Genomic DNA, 26,167 nt, shown 5'->3' on the forward strand with positions numbered 1-26,167 from the left:
ATTATTTTTGATTAATTGAAAAGGTAATAAATATCCCATGTCCTACGGGGAAAAGAAAGGACAACTGATATATCCAAGTAAGCTTAGGGGCCATAAATATAAGATAGTCACTAATAAATCCAATAAGGAATGCAGGAGAAACTTCTTTACTCAGAGCGTGGTGAGAATGTGGAACTCGCTGCCACAGGGAGTAGTTGAGGCGAATATCATAGAGGCGTTTAACGGGAAGCTAGATAAACACATGAGGGAGAAAGGAATAGAAGGATATATTGATGGGGGGGAGGTAAAGTAAATAGCGTGTGAGGAGGCTCATGTGGAGCATAAACACTGGCATAGTGTTGGGCTAAATGGCCTGTTTCTGTGCTGTAAATTCTATGTGAGTTTGTGTCTATTGAAGAAAGCCCCCCACAACAGAGTTCAGAATGCACAAAATAAATCATGTGTGGTGTCCAGTGTCTCAATAACTCTGGTTGCCCCATAATGGCCTCAGTCCAACCACCAACTGACAAGAGTAATCTGACCTTCCAAATTGGTCTTGCCACAAAGTATGCCCGCCTCTGGATGTGGGGTAGGTTTTATACTTGAACTAATTTGGAAACGCTCCAATGTAAAGAACCCCAGATTTGTCGCCGTGCCTGACCCATTCTGCTTGGCTCTGGTCCAGTTCAGTGTCTTGCTGAGAATGAGCAATGTACCCAATCCACTTCTGTAGATCCATCTATCGAGCACTGATTAAGAATTGCAAATGCAGAAGAATTTTCAGTGATTGCTTTCAATTGCCGATACCAAATGCTCACATTGATGGAATTTGAAAATTAGCACTGATTTAAAGGAAGTAATTATTCTGGCGGGGTCAAAGCTTATATAGTGTTGGAGGCGGTGGGTTGACTACTTCTAACTTTTAACCACTGTTTTGGTTTAAGGGGTTAAGTCGGTACCATGTAATTCCTCCTCAAGAGAGAAGAAAGCTTTCTGTCAAGTGAATGCTTTGACTCTTCCTGTACCAGATGCTAAATATTTCTTTCTCGTGCTTATAGCTCCATTGGCTAACAATCTGATATTGAGGCATTGATCTGTGCGTGGCGTCAACTTGCAGTGTAGGTGTACAGCATCCGGACTCAATATCGAGTTCAACAATTTCAGATCATAACCTCGGCCCCTATCATATTTTTATATATTTTGTATCCACACTTTTGGTTTGTACCTTTTCCTTTTCCTCTCTCCCACACGGCAGCTGTCTCTCACTCTGCCAGCGCATTTCACACTTCATCTAGAGCCATCCTTTGTCTCTTTACCTGTCCTATTACCATCTCGTCTCGCCTTGAATATCTCTTAATGTCTCTTCACCCCCCCCAGACCTTCCCTTTTGTTCTTTCATCCCCTCCCCCATTTCCCAGCCCCCAAACTTGCTTCTTAATCTGTTTCATTTCCTGCTTTTTTTCTCAGTCCTGGCGAAGGGTCTTCGACCCGAAACGTTGACTCACTTTCTCGCTCTACGGATGTTGCCTGGCCTGCTGAGCTTTTCCAGCGTTTTCTGTTGTTATATCAGATATAATCTGTTGGATTCCATTAAGTTGAACACTGCATTTTCAGGAAGGGGGCGGCAGGAGATGATCTCATGGCCCTGATTGCTGTGCATTATAATAAGGATAACTTTATGAAAAAAATATAAATAGGTATTTGGCATTTATTTTTTTGTTTTATTTTGGTGTCGGAGGAAATGAGGTGAGCTTCCGACCACAGATCCGCACCAACACTAAGTTCGCCTCTTTCCACCTCTGTAACATCGCCCGTCTCCGCCCTTGCCTCAGCTCATCTGCTGCTGAAACCCTCAACCATGCCTTTGTTCCCTCTAGACCTGACGATTCCCACGCACTCCTGGCCAGCCTCCCACGTTCTATCCTCCGTAAACTTGAGGTCATCCAAAACTCTGCTGGTACCCGTGTCCTAACTCGCACCAAGTCCCGTTCACCCATCACCCCCTGTGCTCACTGCCCCGTGTCCTACCTCACACCCAGTCCCGTTCACCCATCACCCCCTGTACTCACTGCCCCGTGTCCTAACTCGCACCAAGTCCCGTTCGCCCATCGCCCCCTGTGCTCACTGCCCCGTGTCTTAACTCACACCAAGTCCCATTCACACATCACCCCCCGTGCTCACTGCCCCGTGTCCTAACTCGCACCCAGTCCCGTTCACCAATCACCCCCCGTGCTCACTGCCCCGTGTCCTAACTCGCACCCAGTCCCGTTCACCCATCACCCACTGTGCTCACTGCCCCGTGTCCTAACTCACACCAAGTCCCGTTCACCCATCACCCCCTGTGCTCACTGCCCCGTGTCCTAACTCACACCCAGTCCCGTTCACACATCACCCCCTGTGCTCACTGCCCCGTGTCCTAACTCGCACCCAGTCCCGTTCACCCATCACCCCCTGTGCTCACTGCCCCGTGTCCTAACTCACACCCAGTCCCGTTCACCCATCACCCCCTGTGCTCACTGCCCCGTGTCCTAACTCACACCCAGTCCCGTTCACACATCACCCCCTGTGCTCACTGCCCCGTGTCCTAACTCGCACCAAGTCCCGTTCGCCCATCGCCCCCTGTGCTCACTGCCCCGTGTCCTAACTCACACCAAGTCCCATTCACACATCACCCCCCGTGCTCACTGCCCCGTGTCCTAACTCGCACCCAGTCCCGTTCACCCATCACCCCCCGTGCTCACTGCCCCGTGTCCTAACTCGCACCCAGTCCCGTTCACCCATCACCCACTGTGCTCACTGCCCCGTGTCCTAACTCACACCAAGTCCCGTTCACCCATCACCCCCTGTGCTCACTGCCCCGTGTCCTAACTCACACCCAGTCCCGTTCACACATCACCCCCTGTGCTCACTGCCCCGTGTCCTAACTCACACCCAGTCCCGTTCACCCATCGGCCCCTGTGCTCACTGCCCCGTGTCCTAACTCACACCCAGTCCCGTTCACCCATCACCCCCTGTGCTCACTGCCCCGTGTCCTAACTCACACCCAGTCCCGTTCACCCATCACCCCCTGTGCTCACTGCCCCGTGTCCTAACTCACACCCAGTCCCGTTCACCCATCACCCCCTGTGCTCACTGCCCCGTGTCCTAACTCACACCCAGTCCCGTTCACACATCACCCCCTGTGCTCACTGCCCCGTGTCCTAACTCACACCAAGTCCCGTTCACCCATCACCCCTGTGCTCACTGCCCCGTGTCCTAACTCACACCCAGTCCCGTTCACACATCACCCCCTGTGCTCACTGCCCCGTGTCCTAACTCACACCAAGTCACGTTCACCCATCACCCCTGTGCTCACCGCCCCGTGTCCTAACTCGCACCCAGTCCCGTTCACCCATCACCCCTGTGCTCACCGCCCCGTGTCCTAACTCACACCCAGTCCCGTTCACCCATCACCCTCTGTACTCACTGCCCCGTGTCCTAACTCGCACCAAGTCCCGTTCGCCCATCGCCCCCTGTGCTCACTGCCCCGTGTCCTAACTCACACCAAGTCCCATTCACACATCACCCCCCGTGCTCACTGCCCCGTGTCCTAACTCGCACCCTGTCCCGTTCACCCATCACCCCCCGTGCTCACTGCCCCGTGTCCTAACTCGCACCCAGTCCCGTTCACCCATCACCCACTGTGCTCACTGCCCCGTGTCCTAACTCACACCAAGTCCCGTTCACCCATCACCCCCTGTGCTCACTGCCCCGTGTCCTAACTCACACCCAGTCCCGTTCACACATCACCCCCTGTGCTCACTGCCCCGTGTCCTAACTCACACCCAGTCCCGTTCACCCATCGGCCCCTGTGCTCACTGCCCCGTGTCCTAACTCACACCCAGTCCCGTTCACCCATCACCCCCTGTGCTCACTGCCCCGTGTCCTAACTCACACCCAGTCCCGTTCACCCATCACCCCCTGTGCTCACTGCCCCGTGTCCTAACTCACACCCAGTCCCGTTCACCCATCACCCCCTGTGCTCACTGCCCCGTGTCCTAACTCACACCCAGTCCCGTTCACACATCACCCCCTGTGCTCACTGCCCCGTGTCCTAACTCACACCAAGTCCCGTTCACCCATCACCCCTGTGCTCACCGCCCCGTGTCCTAACTCACACCCAGTCCCGTTCACCCATCACCCCCTGTGCTCACTGCCCCGTGTCCTAACTCACACCCAGTCCCGTTCACACATCACCCCCTGTGCTCACTGCCCCGTGTACTAACTCACACCCAGACCCGTTCACCCATCACCCCCTGTGCTCACTGCCCCGTGTCCTAACTCACACCAAGTCCCGTTCACCCATCACCCCCTGTGCTCACTGCCCCGTGTCCTAACTCACACCCAGACCCGTTCACCCATCACCCCCTGTGCTCACTGCCCCGTGTCCTAACTCTCACCCAGTCCCGTTCACCCATCACCCCCTGTGCTCACTGCCCCGTGTCCTAACTCGCACCCAGTCCCGTTCACCCATCACCCCCTGTGCTCACTGCCCCGTGTCCTAACTCGCACCAAGTCCCGTTCACACATCACCCCTTGTGCTCACTGACCTACATTGGCTCCCGGTCCAGCAAAACCTTGATTTTTAAAATTCTCATCCTTTTTTCAAATCCCTCCCTGGCCTCGCCCCATCCCTATCTCTGTAACTTCCTCCAGCCCCACAACCCCTCGAGATCTTTGTGTTCCTCCAATTCTGGCCTCTTGAGCATCCCCGATTCTAATCGCTCCACCATTGGCGGCTGTGCCTTCAGCTGCCAAGCTGCTTAAGCTCTGGAATTCCCTCCCTAAACCTCTCCACCTCTCCCTCCTTCTTTAAGATGCTCCTTAAAACCTACCTCTTTGACCAAGCTTTTGGTTATCTGCCCTAATTTCTCCTTATGTGGCTCGGTGTCAAATTTTGTTTGCTAATCGTTCCTGTGAAACGCCTTGGGATGTTTTACTATGTTAAAGGTGCGGTATAAATACAAGTTGTTATTATTGAAATAATTAACGTATGGTGGGGGGAATAGTTTATCTGAAATCGTAAATTTGATTGAATAAAAATGTCCCAGCTTGTAAACTATTCCCAAAGTGCACCGTTGATAGAGTAAGAGTGCCACTCTCAATTCATTCTGAGCTCTTGCTTTGCGCAAAGAATGATATGACAAAATCAATGCTGACATGCACACAACAAGCAGCCTAATGTGACTTATTGTGATTCTCTGGTGGACAGGGTTGTGATAAAGAGGCTGAATTAAGTTGTGAAAAAAAGGAAATGAAAGCTGACAAATTGGCTTTGTCATTGTGTTTGGCACCTGGTGTTGTCATGGTTGGCATTCTATGTGCACCTACCTTCCCATCCCAGACTCCTGAGGGAGTGCAGAGAACTAATGATGCCTATAAATATTAATCTAGTAGGCCCAACAAATAATCGGAGTGCGCATGAAAACTCTGTGAGATATCTGGACGTGCAGTCCATTAGAACGCTGGCAGCAGAAACACTCAAACTTTTGAAGTGATATTTAACGGTGGTGTCAGAGCCTCAAGAGCTCCTGACATTAAAAGGATGGACGATTTACTTAATGGAAGCCTTATTGATGAAATGCCTTCCTAGTCATAGCGAGTAAATGGCTCTTTAGCAGATTATCGGAGACAAGATTAATAAATCACGTATTTGGTCTCACAGGCATGGTTCTTATTGTCACAGGTTGTCTTTCAGTACTCCTCTTGTGAGTCAGAAAGCCCCAAAATGACTTCATAGACTTTATGTCACCGGGCTTTTATAGCTGCAGGTTGACTTTGGAGATTGCTTGGGTTCAAAAACTCAATACAGCCTCATAGATTTCATGTCACAAAGCTTTTACAGCCATATGTTGTCTTTTGAATACCGCCGTGTGATACTGTACTTAAAAAAAAACCAATATAACCTTATAGGCTTCATGCAACAAGGTGCCTCTAGCTCCAGCTTGTTCCTTGTAACATTTCTATTGTGACAGAAGACTCGTAAAACTTGGCACTCTCCTTGCAATACCCATATAAACATTGTCCCTCATATATTTTATTCGAGTCCAACGAAAGGAGAAATAAAGTGCATGGCGAGAAAAAATACTACATTCCTATCGGTATTTCTTGGTGATGTAGAATTTAGCCGAACTTTAACAATCGGGGCCAGAGTGATCTCCTGGACTGGTTACGATCGCCGATGGGGGTTGGAGAGGACTTGCCCAGATTTTTTTTTTATCCCCCAAATTGGACTGTTTTTTGTAAAATCTTGTTTTTTGCCTCTCCCAGGAGATCACATGGTTTCAGTGGGGGGGGTGGTTTGGTGGGAGGGGGGGCGGTGGGGAGTGTATAAATTGCGAAGTGTGAGGTATTGCAGATTGTGCGGGAGAGGCTGGATGGACCGAAGGTTCTTTTCCTGTCCTGTCCATCAAAATGAAATCCCACCCTCTACATAACCAAATAGTGAAGTAACCGATCACATTTTAAATGACTGACTGCTACAGCTTCAAGACTCTGAAGACAATGGGCCAGAAATTCGGGTCCCCACGGGTGAGTACGCGCTGGGTACTCACGCGTAAGGCCCAACGAAAGTGCCTATTTCGTGCATGCACTGCGCACGCGTGGGAAACCGGAACTTCCGTTCCCTTAAAGGAAGGGGTTCATAGGTCGAACACGTGCGCCGGAGAGGCAGCGCGTACGCCTGGAACTTCCGTTTTTTTTGCAGGTTTCTCCGGGAGGGTAAGTCTCCAAGAGCTACGCTTTTAAAAAGCAGTTGCAAGGCCTACTCTTAACAAGGTAAGTGGTGAATGAAGTAAAATTAAAACATTTTTTCCACAGGTTTATTATTTTCAAATACTTTAAAGAAAGGTAAGTTTATTTTTGGCCCTGTTAGAAACTGTAATTAATTTTTTCAAAAATTTAAATTATTGTTTAAAATAGTTATTTTATGTAATTTATCGTTATTTTAAAAATGTGATTTTTTTTTTTACATTTATTTGAACTTTTTAGTTATGTTTTGGGGCTGAATTGTATTCATAGATTTGACAGGCCCACATGATCCCAGGGGACGCTTCGAACTAACTGCGCCCCTGGGATACACAAGAACTGCGCGCCGGCAGTTGGAGGAGGCTCAGGATGGGAATCCCACGCGGGCCCACAGCACAACGGCCGGCGCGCTAGGTAAGTGCAGGTCGGTGGCTTGCACCCGCGGGAAGCCTCCGACCCGAATTTCTGGGCCATAACTGGGGGCCACTTCTAGAATGGTGTAAAAATCGGCAGTCCGTCTTACATAGAATCACAGAATTGTGCAGCACTGACTGCGCTGGCTCTTTTGAAGAGCAATCCGGTTAGTCCCACTCCCCCCTCGGCTCTTTTCCCATATCCCTGCAAGTGTTTCTCCTTCAAGTATTTATCTGATTCCCTTTTGAAGGCTAGTATTGATTCTGTATCCACCGCCCTATCAGGCAGCGCATTCCAGACCCTCACCACTTGTTCCATAAAAAAGCTTTCCCTCATGTTGGCTCTGGTTCTTTTGCCAATCACCTTAAATCTCTGCTCTCTCGTTATCAGTTGTGATTTTTCATCGCCACTGAACTCAGTGGAAATCTAAATCAGGAGAGATGTAGAACGGGCAGCTGATCCCAGATTTCCCATTTTACACTATCGCACAAAGTCAATATTGCCCCCATTCGGTTAATGACGATGATGGGATTTGCCCCCCTCTGGCTCTGTCAGGAAATGCACTGGTGTGGGGCGAATAGACCAGCAAAATCCCAGGTAAAAGCGCTCCACTGTGCTCCGACGGCTCATTGCAGACAAAACTGGCATTTAAGGTCGTTACATTTGGCCTGGCCTGATTTTGACGGGGAGGGAAAATCGGCCAGGATTTCTGTCGCTGATCTTTGGTAAATGAGCCCTGCTAGAAAATGCATGTGTCAGGGGGTCAGGCAAGTAACATTTGCGCCACACAAGTGCCAGGCAATGACTATCTCCAACAAGAGAGAGTCTAACCACCACCCCTTGACGTTCAACGGCATTACCATCGCCGAATCCCCCACCCTCAACATCCTGGGGGTCACCATTGACCAGAAACTTAACTGGACCAGCCACATAAATACTGTGGCAACAAGAGCAGGTCAGAGGCTGGGTATTCTGTGGTGAGTATCTTACCTCCTGACTCCCCAAAGCCTTTCCACCATCTACAAGGCACAAGTCAGGAGTGTGATGGAATACTCTCCACTCGCCTGGATGAGTGCAGCTCCAATTAACACTCAAGAGGCTCGACACCATCCAGGACAAAGCAGCCCGCTTGATTGGCACTCCATCCACCACCTTCAACATTCACTCCCTCCACCACTGGCGCACCGTGGCTGCAGTGTGTACCATCTACAAGATGCACTGCAGCAACTCGCCAAGGCTTCTTCGACAACACCTCCCAAACCCATGACCTCTTCCACCTAGAAGGACAAGGGCAGCAGGCGCAGGGGAACACCACCATCTGCAAGTTCCCCTCCAAGTGACTTGGAAGTATATCGGCCGTTCCTTCATCGTCGCTGGGTCAAAATCCAGGAACTCCCTCCCCAACAGCACTGTGGGAGTACCTTCACCACACGGACTGCAGCGGTTCAAAAAGGCAGCTCACCACCACCTTCTCAAGGACAGTTAGGGATGGGCAATAAATGCCGGCCTTGCCCGCGACGCCCAGATCCCATGAACGAATATAAAATACTGGCCGTCTCTGCTGTGATGTGAATAGGCCGTTGCTACTCGCTGTACAGGCTCAGGCATGCATGGGCGAGGTATGGGAGGACTCCTGGTGACTGCGGAATGGTCAAGTCCTTCAATAGAGAGAGAAGGAAACTGGAAATAAATAGCAATATTAACATGCTTAATGTTGCTGAGCATTGTTTTTGGCACTAAAAGAATTACAATAATGTTAATCTTCACAATTTCTGCAATGAAAAGAAACTTTGAAAAGTTTTTTTTCAGTTTCGGAAATATGCCTCGCTTAATGTTTGCTTTATGCTAGAAAATACAAAACTGCAAAAGTAATCTTTTAATCATTTCCTGGAAAGGAAGAATGTCTTTCCTGTTCTATTCCCCTCAACTTCCATTGAAGCCAAGAGTTCCAAATTGGATCAAATAAACTCCATTATTAAGAACACCTGCCTATAATGGGCAGATTAAGCAATCCCTCTCTGGTACTTCCAATTCATTTTAACCCCTTTATAATGAAGTGCACCACTGTAATGATTTGGCTCTGACTGGTTTGGACTGAGGAAGGCAGGAAGCATTTACTTCATGAAGAACAAACATTTAATTAGAACGTTTACTTGGACAGTTCTCATGTTTTCCATAAAGAATCTTCACAATGTTACCTCTGGTGTCCCCCAAGGGTCTATCCTTGGCCACCCCCTCTTATTTCTTATCTACATGCTGCCCCTCGGCGACATCATCCGAAAACGCAAATTCACTTTGCACGTGTACGCTGACGACACCCAGCTCTACCTCACCGCCACTTCCCTCGACCCCTCCACTGTCTCTAAATTGTCAGACTGCTTGTCCGGCATCCAGCACGCGATGAGCAGAAATTTCCTCGAACTGTACATTGGGAAGACCGAAACCATTGTCTTTGGTCCCTGCCACAAACTCCGTTCCCTAATCACTGACTCCAACCCTCTCCCTGGCAACTGTCTGAGGCTGAACCATACTGTTGTAAGAACCGACAGATCCCTAACTGAAGTACTGAGGTCGAGTCAGTCCGATAATAAAACGAAGTTTAATGTGAACTAGAGAACAAACAATGGTATGCAGGAGAAACAATCAACAGGTCTTTTCTTAATGCTGGCTTCACGAGCTCTGAGCTGGGAACCTCCCAGTCTGACGTCATGACGTTTCCCGCCGTTCGGGACGTCACGTGACCAACGTGATGACGTCATCGCGCTGGTTCTGGGACCTACCCAGAACTGGCTATTTACATACAGTAAACAACTTAGGTGCTGTAGCACTCTTGTTAAAGGCAGTTATACAGTTATACAGGAGTCCCTTGGTGGCTTTGCCACATGCGCCCCCCCAGAAGTGTCTTTAACCGCAAAAGTCAATCGCAGAGGAGGTCGGACGAGCCTGTTCAAATGACGCCGATATTCCCAGAGAGGAATGGGTTGGGTAGACGATGAGCTGGTCTGCGGAACAGTCTGTTCAGGCGTGGCGGCCGCCCACGACGCGGTGGCTGCGCTGCCTCGACCGGTCGCTCGAGGTCCAGGTGTGCGGCCTTGAAGCGGTCCACGGAAATGTGGTCAGGCTTGCCCCCGATGTCCACTAAAAAACTCTTGGTGCCCGCCTCTAATACCTGGAAAGGGCTCGTATATGGAGGTGTGAGAGGACTACGGTGGGCGTCATGCCTGACAAAAACAAATTTGGCCCGCATAAGCTCCGGCGGAACGAGTGACGCGGGCAGCCCGTGATATGATGTCGGAATGGGCCGGAGAGATTGAGCTGTGTCCCGGTGAGCCTGCAGCTGTTCGGCCACCGACCAAGGACGCGTTGTTGACGGAAGAAACTCACCGGGCACCCGGAGCAGTTGTCCATAAACCAGTTCGGCAGCCGATGCCTGCAGGTCCTCCTTAGGCGCTGTGCATAACCCGAGCATCACCCAAGGCAGCTTGTCCATCCATGCGGTCCCCTGGAGGCAGGCCCGCAGCGACGCCTTCAAGGACCAATGAAAACGCTCACATAATCCATTGGCCTGCGGATGGTAAGCCGTGGTCCGATGGAGCTTGGTGCCCAAACCCAAGGCGACGGCATTCCACAAAGCAGACGAGAACTGCGGCCCGCGATCCGACGAAATATCAGACGGAACGCCGAACCGTGCAACCCAGGATGAGAGAAAAGCCCGGGCGACATCCGCGGAGGTGGTGGACGTCAAAGGAATGGCCTCCGGCCACCTGGTGGTATGGTCGACTATAGTCAAAAGATGTGTGAAACCTTGTGACGGCGGCAGTGGGCCAACGAGGTCGACATGGACGTGATCGAAACGCCGCTCCGGTACTTTGAAAACGGCGACGGGAGCTTTGATGTGTCGCTGCACCTTAGCTCGCTGGCACACGACGCAGGTGTTGGCCCAGTCACGGACATCTTTTCGCATTCCTCTCCAGACGAACTTGGACGCCAGTAGTTTTTGTGAAGCCCGCACGCCAGGGTGCGCAAGCCCGTGAATGGCATCAAAAACGTTCCTACGCCAGGACAGCGGAACGATCGGGTGGGGGTTCCCCAAGGAGACGTCGCAGAGCAGGGAGGTGCCAGCCGAGTGGAAAAGCACATCTGCTGGCTGAAGGCAGGAGGAGTTGGTGCGGAAAGCTTGCGTTTCCGGATCAGCCGCTTGGTCAGCAGCCATGAGTGAATAATCGAGGCCCAGCTGGACGGCCTGGACAGTCGCACGCGAGAGGCAATCAGCGACCACGTTGTCCTTGCCGGCCATGTGCCGGATGTCGGTGGTGAACTCGGAAATAAAGGTGAGTTGTCGTTGCTGTCGAGCTGACCACGGCTCAGCCGTCTTGGCCATAGCAAACGTCAGGGGCTTGTGATCCACAAACGCGATGAATTGGCGTCCCTCCAACAGAAAACGGAAATGGCGGATGGCCAGAAACAACGCCAACAGCTCCCTATCGAACGTGCTGTAGCTACGTTCATTACGACGCAATTGGCGACTAAAAAACGCCAGCGGTTGCCACGCCCCTTCGACCCATTGTTCCTGCACGGCGCCTACGGCGTAGTCTGAAGCGTCGGTCGTAAGCGCGATGGTGGCGCCAGGCTGCGGGTGCGCCAACATCGTTGCGTTTGCGAGAGCATCTTTCGTGTCCACAAAAGCGCAATCCATCTCTGGTGTCCAGACCACAGATTCTTTCCCCGGTTTCCCTCTGAGTGCCTTGTAGAGTGGCCGCATGAGCTGCGTGGCCCGGGGAACAAACTGATGGTAAAAATTTACCATACCGAGGAACTCTTGGAGCGTTTTAACGGATTGCAGGCGTGGAAAAGCAGCAATCGCCTCCACCTTCGACCGAAGCGGCACTGCTTCTTCCGCCATGATGCGGTGGCCCAAGAAGTCGATTTGTCGCAACCCGAATTGGCATTTGGCTGGGTTAATTGTGAGGCCATGCTGATGGAGGCGGCGAAAAAGGAGGCGCAGGTGGTCGAGATGTTCCTCTTTCAAAGTACTGGCGACCAGGATGTCATCAAGATACACAAACAGGAACTTGAGATCCCGCAGCACTGAATCCATAAGGCGCTGGAACGCCTGCGCCGCATCCTTGAGCCCGAACGGCATTCGGAGGAACTCAAACAGTCCGAACGGGGTAATGACAGCTGTCTTCTGGATGTCCTGGGGGTGGATGGGCACTTGATGGTACCCCCGGACGAGGTCGATCTTGGAAAAAAACGAATTGCCCGCCAAATGTGCGGAGAAATCTTGGATGTACGGAATTGGGTACCGGTCGGGCGTCGTGACCTCATTGAGGCGCCGGTAATCGCCGCAGGGCCGCCAACCACCACCGGGCTTAGGGACGATATGAAGTGGCGAAGACCAGGAACTATCCGACCGGTGAACAATCCCCAGCCGCTCCATGTTGGCGAACTCCGCCTTCGCGGCCTCGAGTTTGCTGGGTTCCAGCCGCCGAGCCCGGGCATAGACCGGAGGGCCGGTCGTCACGATGTGGTGCTCCACACCATGTTTAGCGGTCGTCGCAGAGTAGATGGGCTGAGTTAGATCCAGAAATTCCCCGAGAAGGCGGGCGAAGTCGTCGGCCGCCGGCAGGGTGCAGGAAACCACATGAGTCACGCCGGAACCCCGAAAGCACGGGATGGAGGCAAACGTGGTGGTGTGAACCAGACGGCGATTTCATAAGTCAACCAATAAGTTATTGGCACAGAAGAAATCAGTGCCGAGGATTGCCTGATCGATTTGGGCGGTGATAAACTCCCATAGGAAACTTTGCCCGCCGAAACACACCGGGATCTGCCGCGTCCCGAACGTACGAATGGCGCTGCCGTTGGCAGCCCGGAGTGGGGAACCGCGCCACCCGGCCCTGACGTCGAGGATCGAAGTGGGAAGGATGCTGCACTGGGTGCCCGTGTCACACAAAAACCGCCGGCCCGAAATAGAATCGGAGATATAAAGTAACTTCCCGGAATCTCCAACCGCCATCGTAGTTGCGAAACTGACCTCAGAGTCATCCTTCCGCTCACGCAGCCGGTGCTGTTGCTTTCTCGGTGCATTAGGCACGAAACTACAGGGAGGACGGCAGCATCTGGCTTTTGGGCCGAAACAGGCGTGATAGTAACAGAGCCCGGATGGTGGGGGTGCCAAGGCGGGGTTCTTCGGGGCGCGACGCTTTGAGGTGGCGCAGTACTGCTGCATCACCGCATAAATGGTGTCGGCTTTGGCCACGAGCGCTACACCGTCCGTAGCCTCCGACCTGGCAAGGGCTGCTTGCACCTGCTCGGGGAGCTGGCTCAGGAACAGTTCCCGAAACAGGAAACACTGCGGCTCGGAACCGAGGAGCGTGAGCATCTGGCTCATCAATTCGGACGGCTTGGCGTCGCCTAACCCGGACAGTGAGAGTAAACGTCGCACGCGTTCCACTTTCGTGAGGCCGAAAACCTGCATTAGTCGCGCCTTAAGCGTATCATACTTGTTATCTACGGGCGGGGTCTCCAGCAGGCTGATGATCCTTGAAGCCGTCGAGCTGTCCAGTGCGGAGACCACGTAAAGATACCGGGTCTGATCCAGCACGATGTTCCGAAGCTGGAACTGAGCCTCCGCTTGGACGAACCAGGAGGCCACCTGTTGTTCCCAAAATTGAGGGAGCTTCAAGGTCGCTGCGTTAACATCCATCGTTTTGTTCTGCGCGTCCCCCGCGAAAATCGTCCACGAAGCTTCGGGGTCACCAATGTAGGAATCAACAGATCCCTAACTGAAGTACTGAGGTCGAGTCAGTCCGATAATAAAACGAAGTTTAATGTAAACTAGAGAACAAACAATGGTATGCAGGAGAAACAATCAACAGGTCTTTTCTTAATGCTGGCTTCACGAGCTCTGAACTGGGAACCTCCCAGTCTGACGTCATGACGTCATGACGTTTCCCGCCGTTCGGGACGTCACGTGACCAACGTGATGACGTCATCGCGCTGGTTCTGGGACCTACCCAGAACTGGCTATTTACATACAGTAAACAACTTAGGTGCTGTAGCACTCTTGTTAAAGGCAGTTATACAGGAGTCCCTTGGTGGCTTTGCCACACTGTTTGCAATCCTGGTGTTGCGTTTTACTCAGAGATGAGCTATGGACCACATATCCGCGCCATAACTAAGACCGCCTATTTCCACCTACGTAACATCATCCGACTCTGTCCCTGCCTCAGCTCATCTGCTGCTGGAACCCTCATCCATGCCTTTGTTACCTCTAGACTTGACTATTCCAAGGCTCTGCTGGCTGATCTCCTGATGTAAAAAGACTACTGAGCACTTGGTTTGAGTATAAAACAAGGCTTTAATCAACTGTTTCACAACCATGTGTTTCTAGTTACATCACTAGCTCCTGGTTACAGAAACATCCTGAGCAAGCTGGGCCCACGCCCGAGTATTTATACTCCTTGGATGGCGCCACCAGCTGGCCACCCAGTGTTACTTCATGAGTCATTTCTTCATGAATGATAAGATTCATGACACCACCCATCTTCCACCCTACGTAAACTTGAGGTCAGCAAAATTCTGCTGCCCGTATCCTAACTCGCACCAAGTCCCGTTTAACCATCACCGCTGTGCTCGCTGACCTCCATTGGCTACGGGTCCAGCAGTGCCTTAATTTTAATATTCTCATCCTTGTTTTCAATTCCTTCCATGGCCTCGCCCCTCCCTATTTCTGTAACCTCCTCTCGCCCTATAATCCTCCGAGATCTCTGCACTCCTCCAATTTTGGCCTCCTGCGCATCCTTGATTTTCACCGCTCCACCATTCACAGAATCACAGAAACTCCACAGTGCAGATAGAGGCCATTTCGGCCCATCGAGCCTGCACCGACACATATCCCACCCGATCCCTGTAACCCCTGCACCAACACATATCCCACCCTATCCCCGTAACCCCACGTATTTAATCCCCCTAACACTAAGGGTCAATTTATCATAGCCAATCAACCTAACCTGCATATCTTTGGACTGTGGGAGGAAACCGGAGCACCCGGAGGAAACCCACGCAAACACAGGGAGAATGTGCAAACTCCACACAGTCACCCGAGGCCAGATTCGAACCTGGGTCCCTGGCGCTGTGAGACAACAGTGCTAACCACTATGCCACATTGGCGGCCGTGCCTTCAGCTCCCCAGGTCCTAAGCTCTGGAATTCCCTCCCTAAACCTCTCTCTGCTCCTTTTAAGATGCTCCTTAAAACCTACTTTTTTGACCAAGCTTTTGGGCACCTGTCTTAATTTGATGTGGCTCAATGTCAAGTTTTGTTTGATAATTGCTCCTGTGAAGGGCCTTGGGACATTTTACTACATTAAAGGCAGTATATCAATGCAAGTTGTTTCATATTGTATGTGCCCCTCCCCAATGGTTTACCAATGATGCAGTTATGTCAACAGATTTTGCCAAGCCCTGCAGTAGCCCCCCGCTCCCCCCCCACCCCATCCATATGGTATAGTGTCTAACGGATGCATTCCGTAGTGAAAATCATTATTTCATCTTAGGACGTAGACATTGCTCATAGCTAACTGTGTCCCTGTTCTGATCCCTCTCTCTCTCAGTAGGGACTATGACCAGAGGCTGCGTCCCTGTTCTGATCCCTCTCTCTGAGTAGGGACTGTTACCAGAGGCTGTGTCCCTGTTCCGATCTCTCTGAATAGGCCTTTTGTAGCGATGATTTTTTCAAACAATGGAGTGGCTTGTAAGGTCAGAAAGTAAGATACATAGGCCCAGAAATTTGGGTCGGGGGCTCCCCGCGGGTGCAAGCCCCCGATCTGCACTTACCTTGTGCGCCGGCCATTGAGCTCTGGGCCCCCGTGGAATTCCGATCCGGGGCCTGGTCCAGCTGCCGGCGCGCAGTGCTTGCATATCCCAGGGGCGCAGTTAGTTCGATGCGTCCCCTGGGATCACGTGGGCCATGGGGAGCCAATCGGAGCAGGGAATGCTCCATTCATAAGCCTGACAGGAAGTGCTGTCAAGGCTTATAAATACTATGGCCCCAAAATAGCACTAAATCTTCAAATAATTTTTTTTTTAAATCACATTTTTTAAATAAACTATAAATTACATGAAATAACTATTTTAAATAATAATTTAAATTTTTGAAAAAAATAATTTTATTTTCTAACAGGGCTAAAAATAAACTTACCTTGCTTTAAAGTATTTAAAAATAATAAACCTGTGGAAAAAATGTTTTAATTTTAATTAATTCACCACTTACCTTGTAAAAAGCAGGCCTTACGCCTGCTTTTTACATTTCTAACTTCTGCAGGCTTACCTTCCTGGAGAAACCTGTAAAAAAAAACGAAGTTCGATGCGCACGCGCAGCCCCTCCCGCGCGCACGTTCGACCTCTGAACCTCTTCATTCAGAGGAATGGAAGTGCCGGTTTCCTGCGCATGCGCAGTGCATGCAGGAAACCGGTACTTCCATTGGGCCTACAGGTGAGTACCCCGTGCGTACTCACCCGTGGAGACCCGAATTTCTGGGCCAAGATTTTTCATTTGAAGCTCTACTTCAGATTGATAGGCACCCAAAATGTGGACATTGCAAAGAGAGATTGAAGCCAAGTGGTGAAGAAAATATTAGTTCTGGCTAAAGCAGGTCAATAAAAAATAGATTATCTGGTCATTATCACATTGCTATTTGTGGGAGCTTGCTGTGCGCTAATTGGCTGCCATGTCTCCTACATTACAACAGTGACTACACTCCAAAAGTACTTCATTGGCTGTAAAGCGCTTTGAGATGTCCTGAGGTGGTGAAGGGGCTGTCGAAATGCAAGTCTTTCTTCTTCATACCGTAGGTGATGGAACTTCAAACCTCAACCATCAAACAGTCCTATCTGGCCCAAGTGCAGGTTTGATTTGTGTAGGTAAGCTGGACTGATGAAAGCTGTTCCACTTGTAGACCTTACCAGCGAGAGAGTTAGGTGGCAGCACCAGCGATACGATTGTCTCGTAGTAAACCATGTTTAAATTTGTGTTTCGATGAATCCCGTCATCCGTTTCTCTTGATTAATCAATTTACAATGCGTTGCACAACAATTATCTGTTGTTGGTATAGATTCTAGCTCTTGATCGCCTTCATTTTCGACAACTCTTACTGTGGAATGATTTGATGCTGTGTTGGGTTCAGCACATTCCCCTCCAGCCTGCAAACACACAGGCAAGGCTCTGAAACAAAAAAGTGTCCTTCAGAACCGAGCTGAAGCGACGTGTTGTCAGATATAGATGCATGTTAATGAACTCTGGACAGCGCTAATGATTCGCCAGCAATGTCACTACAGCAATTGGGAATCGCAATCCCACCATCCTCATCATTCAACTAGTCAAGTGGTGAGTACTGGAGCAGGTTCAACTCATCCATCACCAAACGACACACGCAATCCAAGAAGCTTTATTTAGAATTTGTTGAGAGAAAGGAAGAGTCACCTTTCCTTAAAAAAAAACTCCCTATGTGTGGGCGATAAAAGAATGCATTTGCTAAGATTCTTTACAGTTTCTTTTATTTTTACTATCAATTCTCCCATCGCATCCTGCAGAACAAAGTGATATGTTTTTTTACCCTCCGTGTCCCATAATATCAGTGAAAATATTTTCTATCCCTACAAGGCAGTGTGAGAGGGATCCACCACGTCCCTCGCCACCGCTTGAAGTCGCGCAATCCCTTCTGGACCCGCACGCTTAACCTTCGACAGCGCCACTTCGAACCCTGACGATGCTGGGAAAGCCGAATGGACTTCACAAGAAGTCACGAGCAAACACCTCGTGAAAGACCCGACGGGGAAGATCCCTGGCTTCGAGCTTCCGCAAAGCTCACAGGCAAACCCTAAACCAAATCCTCACAAACCATGGCAGATTTTTAAAAAAATTTGTTCCAGGGATGTGGACGTCACTGGCAAGGCCAGCATTTATTGCCCATCCCTAATTGTCCTTGAGGAGGTGGTGGTGAGCCGCCTTCTTGAACCGCTGCTGTGTATTGTTTCTTGTAGCAGTTTGTTACAATTGAGTGGCTATAGCTCGGCCATTTGTAAGCGGTTTTTGATCCTAGCCCAATTGCTAGACGGACGGTTCGAATCGCCCCCGCCTTACGAAAGTTCTATACCCGGGAATTATTATTCAGAGTGTAAATGGAATAAGTCACGGACAGGAATGCTTCGGTGAAAAATCAAGCTTATATTTATTTGGTCTAACATACACTGGCTAAAACATGCACTACTAAATGAAATCACTGTCCCTGTGGAGAATAAGATCTAGGTTACAAACAACATACATACAGTACACAACTGGAGCCTATAACAAGCAGTAATTCCCTTGTTGCTATGGTGGACTCTAATTCCACCCCTACCAACGAATTACCCAATCGCATAAACCCCTTCGCCTGGCTGAACCAAACAAAGCTCCCCCCCTCGGAATAGCCCAAAAGCTTCACTTCTGAGAAAACTCTGAGCCCTTATAGCTCACGGGTTACTGGCTTGGGACACTCGAGACTGTGCTTACCCCCACACACGGTCGGTTTCGATTGCTCCGCTCGGCGGCTTCTCTGGCACTTCTTGTTAGTTCGATCTTGTAGGAGCGGGAGCGAGAGAGAGAGAGAGAATGGTGGAAAAGAATATCTTTTATAGGAGTCTGGCTACCCTTTTCTTTCCCGCCAATCTTTAAAATCCTTTTGTTTCTAAGCATTCCGGTGCTTAATCAGTGATGGGTCATCCTTGGACCCATGAGTATTCCGTGATTGGATTAATGGCCCGAAGCCTGGGACATATCTTTCGGTCTTTGTGTTGGGAAAAAAACTGGCTCCTTTTCGGCTGGCTGAGGCCAGTGGGTTCATTGCTCGGCTTCTCTTCTGAGATGGGGGTGAGAAGTGCTTTGCATGTTAGAGTGGTTTTTCTGATCAAGTTCAATGGCCCCCTTCCTTTTTCCAGGACTGTCGGGCGAACCCATACATTCTGGATGACTGACAGTTCTTTTGTCACAGCCAACTGCCATGCGTTCTCTGGAGTTTTAACAAACCAGTCCCCCACGCATTTGCACAGGACGATCCCACCACAGGGAAAATGCCCTCAGAAAATCCCATAAAGTCCACAAAAATATTCTCGACTGAGCCCATTCTTCAACCAGAGACTTTGCGATCTCTTCACATTTCAGAGAGCCAACCACATTGCTGTGGGCCTGGAGTCATGTGTAGGCCAGACCGGGTAAGGACAGTAGATTTCCTTCCCTAAAGGACATTTAGAGAACCAGATGGGTTTTTGCAGCAATCCAGTAGTTTCATGGATACCATTACTGATACTAGCTTTTTATTCTGGATTTATTTCATTAACTGAATTTAAATTCCCCAGCTGCCATGGCAGGATTTGATCTCATGTCTCTGGATCATTAGTCTAAGGCCTTTGGATTACTAGCCCAGTAACATGTGCTACTCTTCCCGGATGCTTGAGGCACACATGGAGAATTAAAATCTCTCCAGTGTGCGACTATGGTTACCCAGAACAGACCATGGACTATAGAACGACTCAACGCCCCTTTCTTAAATAGAAAGGAGGCATCACAGCGATACAGTCATCGAATCATAGAAATTTATGGCACAGAAGGAGGCCATTCGGCTCATCGTGTCTGTGCCAGCCAAAAAAGAGCCTAATCCCACTTTCCAGCTCTTGGTCCGTAGCCCTGTAGGTTGCGGCACTCCAAGTGAATATCCAAGTACTTTTTAAATGCGATGAGGGTTTCTGCCTCTACCACCCTTTCAGGTAGTGAGTTCCAGACCCCCAACACCCTCTGGGTGAAATAATTTCTCCTCAACTCCCCTCTAATCCTTCTACCAATTACTTTAAATCTATGCCCCCTGGTTATTGACCTCTCTGCTAAGGGAAATAGGTCCTTCCTATCCACTCTATCTCGACCCCTCATAATTTTATACACCGTTACCCCCGACGCAATTATCTGGCTTAACCACCTAAATGAAAAAGTATAGTTGTTGCTCTACCTCTACATCAGCCTTACAAAGTACAGTACAGGCCAGCCAGTTTAACCTCGGTAGTGGGGAAGCTTTTAGAAACAGTAATCGGGGACAAAATTAACAGTCATTTGGACAAGTGTGGATTAATTAAGGAAAGCCAGCACGGATTTGTTAAAGGCAAATCGTGTTTAACCAACTTGATTGAGTTTTTTGATGAGGTAACAGAGAGGGTTGATGAGGGTAATACGGTTGATGTGGTGCACATGGATTTCCAAAAGGCATTCGACAAAGTGCCACATAATAGGTTTGCCAGCAAAGTTGAAGCCCATGGAATAAAAGGGACAGTGGCAGCATGGATACGGAATTGGCTAAGCGATAGTAAACACAGAGTAGTGGTGAACGGTTGTTTTTTGGACTGGAGGAAGGTACACAGTGGTGTTCCCCAGGGGTCGGTTCTAGGACCACTGCTTTTCTTGATATATATTAGTGATTTGGACGTGGGTGTACAGGGCACAATTTCAAAATTTGCAGATGACACAAAACATGGAAGTATAGTGAACAGCGAGGAGAAAAGTGATAGACTTCAGGAAGACATAGACAAGCTGGTGGAATGGGCGGACACATGGCAGATGACATTTAACGCAGAAAAGTGTGAAGTGATACATTTTGGTAGAAAGAATGAGGAGAGGACATATAAACTAAATGGTACAATCCTGAAGGGGGTGCACAAACAGAGAGAGCTGGGGGTATATGGGCACAAATCGTTGAAGGTGGCAGGGCAGGTTGAGAAAGTGGTTAAAAAGGCTTACGGGATCCTGGGCTTCATAAATAGAGGTATAGAGTTCAAAAGTGTGAAAATTACGATGAACCTGTATTAAACACTGGTTCGGCCTTAACTGGAGTACTGTGTCCAATTCTGGGCACCACACTTTAGGAAGGATGTGAAGAGAGGGTGCAGAAAAGATTTACGAGAATGATTCCAGGAATGAGGGACTTCAGTTACATTAATAGACTGGAGAAGCTGGGGTTGTTCTCCTTGGAGCAGAGAAGATTGAGAGGAGATTTGATAGAGGTGTTCAAAATCATGAGGGGTCTGGACAGAGTAGATAGAGAGAAACTGTTCCCATTGGCGGAAGGGTCGAGAACCAGAGGACACAGATTTAAGGTGATTGGCAGAAGAACCAAAGGCGACATGAGGAAAATCTTTTTTACACAGCGAGCGGTTAGGATCTGGAATGCACTGCCTGAAAGGGTGGTGGAGGCAGATTCAATCTTATCTTTCAAAAGGGAGTTGGATAAGTAGCTGAATTTAAAAAAATTTGCAGGGCTACGGGGAAAGGGCCGGGGAGTGGGACTAGCTGAGAATCGGCACGAGCTCGACGGGCCGAATGGCCTTCTTCCATGCTGTAACCATTCTATGATTCTAGTAGTAGTGAGAGGGAAAAGGGGACTTGTGGAAAACAAAATAAAGCGACTAAATAATGAAGGAAAAGTCAACAGAGAGATGAAGAAAAGAGAATTCAGAAGTCTTCTTTCTTGTTCGGTGGAATTACATGTAAGAACGCAATAAAGATTAACACCCAGCCGTCAAACAATGTAGCTTTCAGTCTGAATGCATGGATTCTTTTACAACCCTCACCTTCAGACGGACGTTCATCATCCTGATATAAAATCAGTTAATTGTATAAGTCGGTTCAATTCACTCCTTGCTGTCATTTCCTCGGAGTTCCTAGATTTCCCTCACCAAGTTGTCTTTGGATCTTTCAAGGGCATAAAGCAAAAGGGGGGTGCAGCCCGCCTTCGATCGATGTGACCACAGGTTTGTTCTTGAGGTGAAAACGTCACTTGAATTTATGAAATAAATCCACTCCCCCGGAAAATGCTGGGAATACGCAGCAGGTCTGCCAGCCTCTGGGAAAAGGCAAACATTACGGGGAGGGGGAGAGGGGTAGTGGGTGGAGGGGGTGCAGGGAGGTGCAAAGCCGAATTCCTAGGCCATTATTTTAAAATTGCCGCTGAGAGAGTGAGGAGAGAGGTTAGGAGTCATTCCTTTCCACAGCTGGCTCTTGGAGCGCGCAAATCTTTGTGGCAGGGGTTAGTTGAGGCAGAGTCCGTTGCATCTTTCCAGGGAAATGGAGGAAGACGCAGGTCTATGGAGAGAAACTGGGGCAGTGGGATTCCTGCAGTGGATTGCTCTAGCGAACCATGGGCACCGACAGTCTTGTAATCCATTGGATCATGCAAATTCATTGGCAGGATAGGTGCACCAACGTCAGTGTTCTTGCTCAGGTCAACATCCCCAGCATCGAAGCTTTGACCACGCTCGATCAGCTCCAAAGGACGGGTCACATTGTCCGCATGCCCGATATAAGACTCCCAAAACAAGCGCTCTACTCGGAGCTCCGACACGACAAGAGAGCCCCAGGTGGGCAGAGGAAATGCTTCAAGGACACCCTCAAAGCCTCGTTGAAAAGGTGTAACATCCCCACCGACACCTGGGAATCCCTGGCCCAAGACCGCACAAAGTGGAGAGGAAGCATCCAGGAAGGCGCCGAACACCTTGAGTCTCTTCGCCGGGAGCAAGCAGAAGCCAAGCGCAGACAGCGCAAGGAGCGCACGTCAACCCAAGCACCCCACCCACCCGCCCCTTCAACCACCGTCTGCCCCACCTGTGACAGAGACTGTAGGTCCCGCATTGGACTCGTCAGTCACCTGCGAACTCATTTTTAATGTAGAAGCAAGTCATCCTCGGTTCCGAGGGACTGCCTAAGAAGAAGAATGGGTACCGGCCTTTCAACAAAAACTTGCATTTATATAGTGCCTTTAACGTAGTAAAACGTCCCAAGGCGCTTCACAGGAGTGTTAAAAAATGAAATTTGACACCGAGCCAGAAGTTATTAGGACAGGTGACCAAAAGCTTGGTCAAAGAGGTAGGTTTTAAGGAGCATCTTAAAGCAGGATAGAGAGGCGGAGAGGCGGAGAGGTTTAGGGAGGGAATTCCAGAGCTTAGGGCCTCGGCAGCTGAAGGCACGGCCGCCAATGGTGGAGCGACGGAAATTGAGGATGCGCAAGAGACCAGAATTGGAGGAGCGCAGAGATCTCGGGGGGTTGTGGGGCTGGAGGAGGTTACAGAGATAGGGAGGGGCGAGGCCATGGAGGGATTTGAACACAGGATGAGAATTTTAAAACCGAGGCTTTACCGGACCGGATCGGCGAGTGCAGGGAGCGATGGGTGAACGGGACTTGCTGCGAGTTACGATACGGTCAGCAGAGTTTTGGATAAGTTCAAGTTTACGGTGGGAGGCCATCCAGGAGAGCGTTGGAACAGTCAAATTGACACCATTATATTATCTGATGAAGCAAAATACGCTTTATGGCAAACTCTGCAGGCGACAGTTATTTGCCATGGTAACGCCCTACCTATAGTGCACTGCAGGACAGGAATAGAATGGAGTCGCCCACGTGAAATGTTTCAAGATGGATTTTCCCACAAGACACCGGCACATGAGTCAAGAGCACAAACGTGTTATTCTTTTGAGTAAACTATTGATATTGATATGCGTACAGTTTTGGATTCCATATTTAAGAAAAGATATACTTGCTCTCGAGGCAGTTCAGAGAAGGTTCACTCGGTTGATTCTGGAGATGAGGGGGTTGACTTATGAGGAAAGGTTGATTAGGTTGGGCCTCTACTGATTGGAATTCAGAAGAATGAGAGGCGATCTTATCGAAACATATAAGATTGCGAGGGGGCTTGATCGGGTGGATGCGGGGAGGATGTTTCAACTGATGGGTGAGACTAGAACTAGGGGGCATAATCTTAGAATAAGGGGCTGCCCTTTCAAAACTGAGATGAGGAGAAACTTCTTCACTCAGAGGGTAGTAAATCTATGGAATTTGCTACCTCAGAAAGCTGTGGAAGCTGCGACATTAAATAAATTTAAAACGGAGATAGACAGTTTCCTAGCTGATAAGGGAATTAGGGGTTACGGGGAGCAGGCAGGGAAGTGGACGTGAGTCTAGGTTCGGATCAGCCATGATCCTATTGAATGGCGGAGCAGGCCCGAGGGGCCGTATGGCCTACTCCTGCTCCTACTTCTTATGTTCTTATGTTCTTATTTACCATTCTCAATAGCATTAAGTTCTCCTTTGAAAGCAAAACACAGATAGCCTGTTCAGTCAGTCCAAAGCAAAACATCTATTTTCAAGATAAAAATTGAAATAATTGGTACTTACAGTCAGACTAAAATCACATTATTTTTTCACGTAAAAGGAGAATAGCTGCCTTGAGGCTGTAACCTACAGAAAAAAATTAGCTTTCTTATTTATCCCCTGAAATAACTCTTTTCTTACGCTTCTCTGTCACACGCTGTTGTGCAGAATGATTGTTTATTAATGTGCGTCGAATAGGTTTGTGCCTTGTCTTCATCTTCAGCAGTCAGCAACAAACAAATGGAATCGCGTTTTGCAATGTGGGGCAAGCTGGCAAAGAGACATCGGGCTGTGTGGAAAAATTAAAAACTATTACAAATAGGCTAATATCCATTTGTGACACAAAGATAATCAAATGTCTTGCTGTTTTGAAACAAAAGCACTTTTCCATCAATTGGTTGACTAGTCTGGAAATTGCAGCTGCTGCACTTTCGGAGATTAAGCTGGAGGATACTTTTGGCCCGTGAGTGTTATAAAGGAAGCTGCTTAACTCACGATAGTGTTTACATTGTATGTGGGCTCAAATGTGGACTATTTCTGCCATATAGCAGGCCAGCCAATGAAGATTCATAGGGGAAAAATTCAGTTGGTAGCGCCACCCGTTAGCGCCTTGAGAGGGCGCTAAGTGGGGCGCAAACCAACTAGCGCCCGGGCGCGGCACTGCCCACGCCTCCCGCAAAATTCAGCGGGAGGTTAGTGGTGGCGCTAACCGGTAGCGCCCTGCGGCGCTGTGCCGCTGGCGATGACGTCATTGGTGTGCGCAGCGCCCCGCTCACGCCCCGGCCACGATCTTCGGGAGCGCCCCCTGACTTACCGCTGGACGCTATGTCCGACGGGGTCAGGGGGGCGTACCTGCGGCCGGTGGAGGGGCAATTTAAAGGCGAGTGCGGGGCGGCCATTTTTGTTGCTGGCCGCCTGCCAGCACCTGCCTGCGCTCCCGTCCCAGACCTCCTGAAATGCCCCCCCACGGAGTGCTGGCTGCGCTCCAAGAGCCCGGCACTTCACTTGAGTGCCGGGCTCTTTTGCCTGCACTCCTGATCCCCGGGGGCCCAGCTGGGCCCCAGGTCGCGCTGCACAAAGCCCCTCCCCTTTAAGAAGGGGAGAAAGGCCGGCAATACCGCAGCGCGACGTGCCGCAGCGTGTGGCTCTGCGGCATGTAGCGCCACGATATTCACTCGCAGCACTACAAGAGGGAGGCGGGGCGCTTCCAGTAGCACCCTGCTTCCCTCTTGGGGCGCAACCACTCAAATTTCAGCGCGGGGGCGCTAATTTTTCTGGGGCGCTAGCGAAGTTAGCGCCCAATTGGGGCGCTACTCAATTTTTAGCCCATAGACTCATAGAATCATAGAATGGTTACAGCACAGAAGGAGGCCATTCGGCCCATCGAGCCCGTGCCAGCTCTCTGCACTTCAGCTAGTCCCGCTCCCCCGCCCTTTCCCCATAGCCCTGCAATTTTTTTTCCTTCAGGTACTTATCCAATTTCCTTTTGAAAGTCACGGTTGAATCTGCCTCCACCACCCTCTCAGGCAGTGCATTCCAGATCCTAACCACTCACTGAGTAAAAAAGTTTTTCCTGCCAATCACCTTAAATCTGTGTCCTCTGGTTCTCGACCCTTCCACCAATGGGAACAGTTTATCTCTATCTACTCTGTGCAGACCCCTCAGAATTTTGAACACCTCTATCAAATCTCCTCTCAATCTTCTCTGCTCTAAGGAGAACAACCCCAGCTGCTCCAGTCTATCAACGTAACTGAAGTCCCTCATC

This window comes from Somniosus microcephalus, chromosome 2, assembly GCF_052327205.1.
Source record: "Somniosus microcephalus isolate GS21.2 chromosome 2, FLI_Smic_1.0, whole genome shotgun sequence".
NCBI lineage: Eukaryota > Metazoa > Chordata > Chondrichthyes > Squaliformes > Somniosidae > Somniosus > Somniosus microcephalus.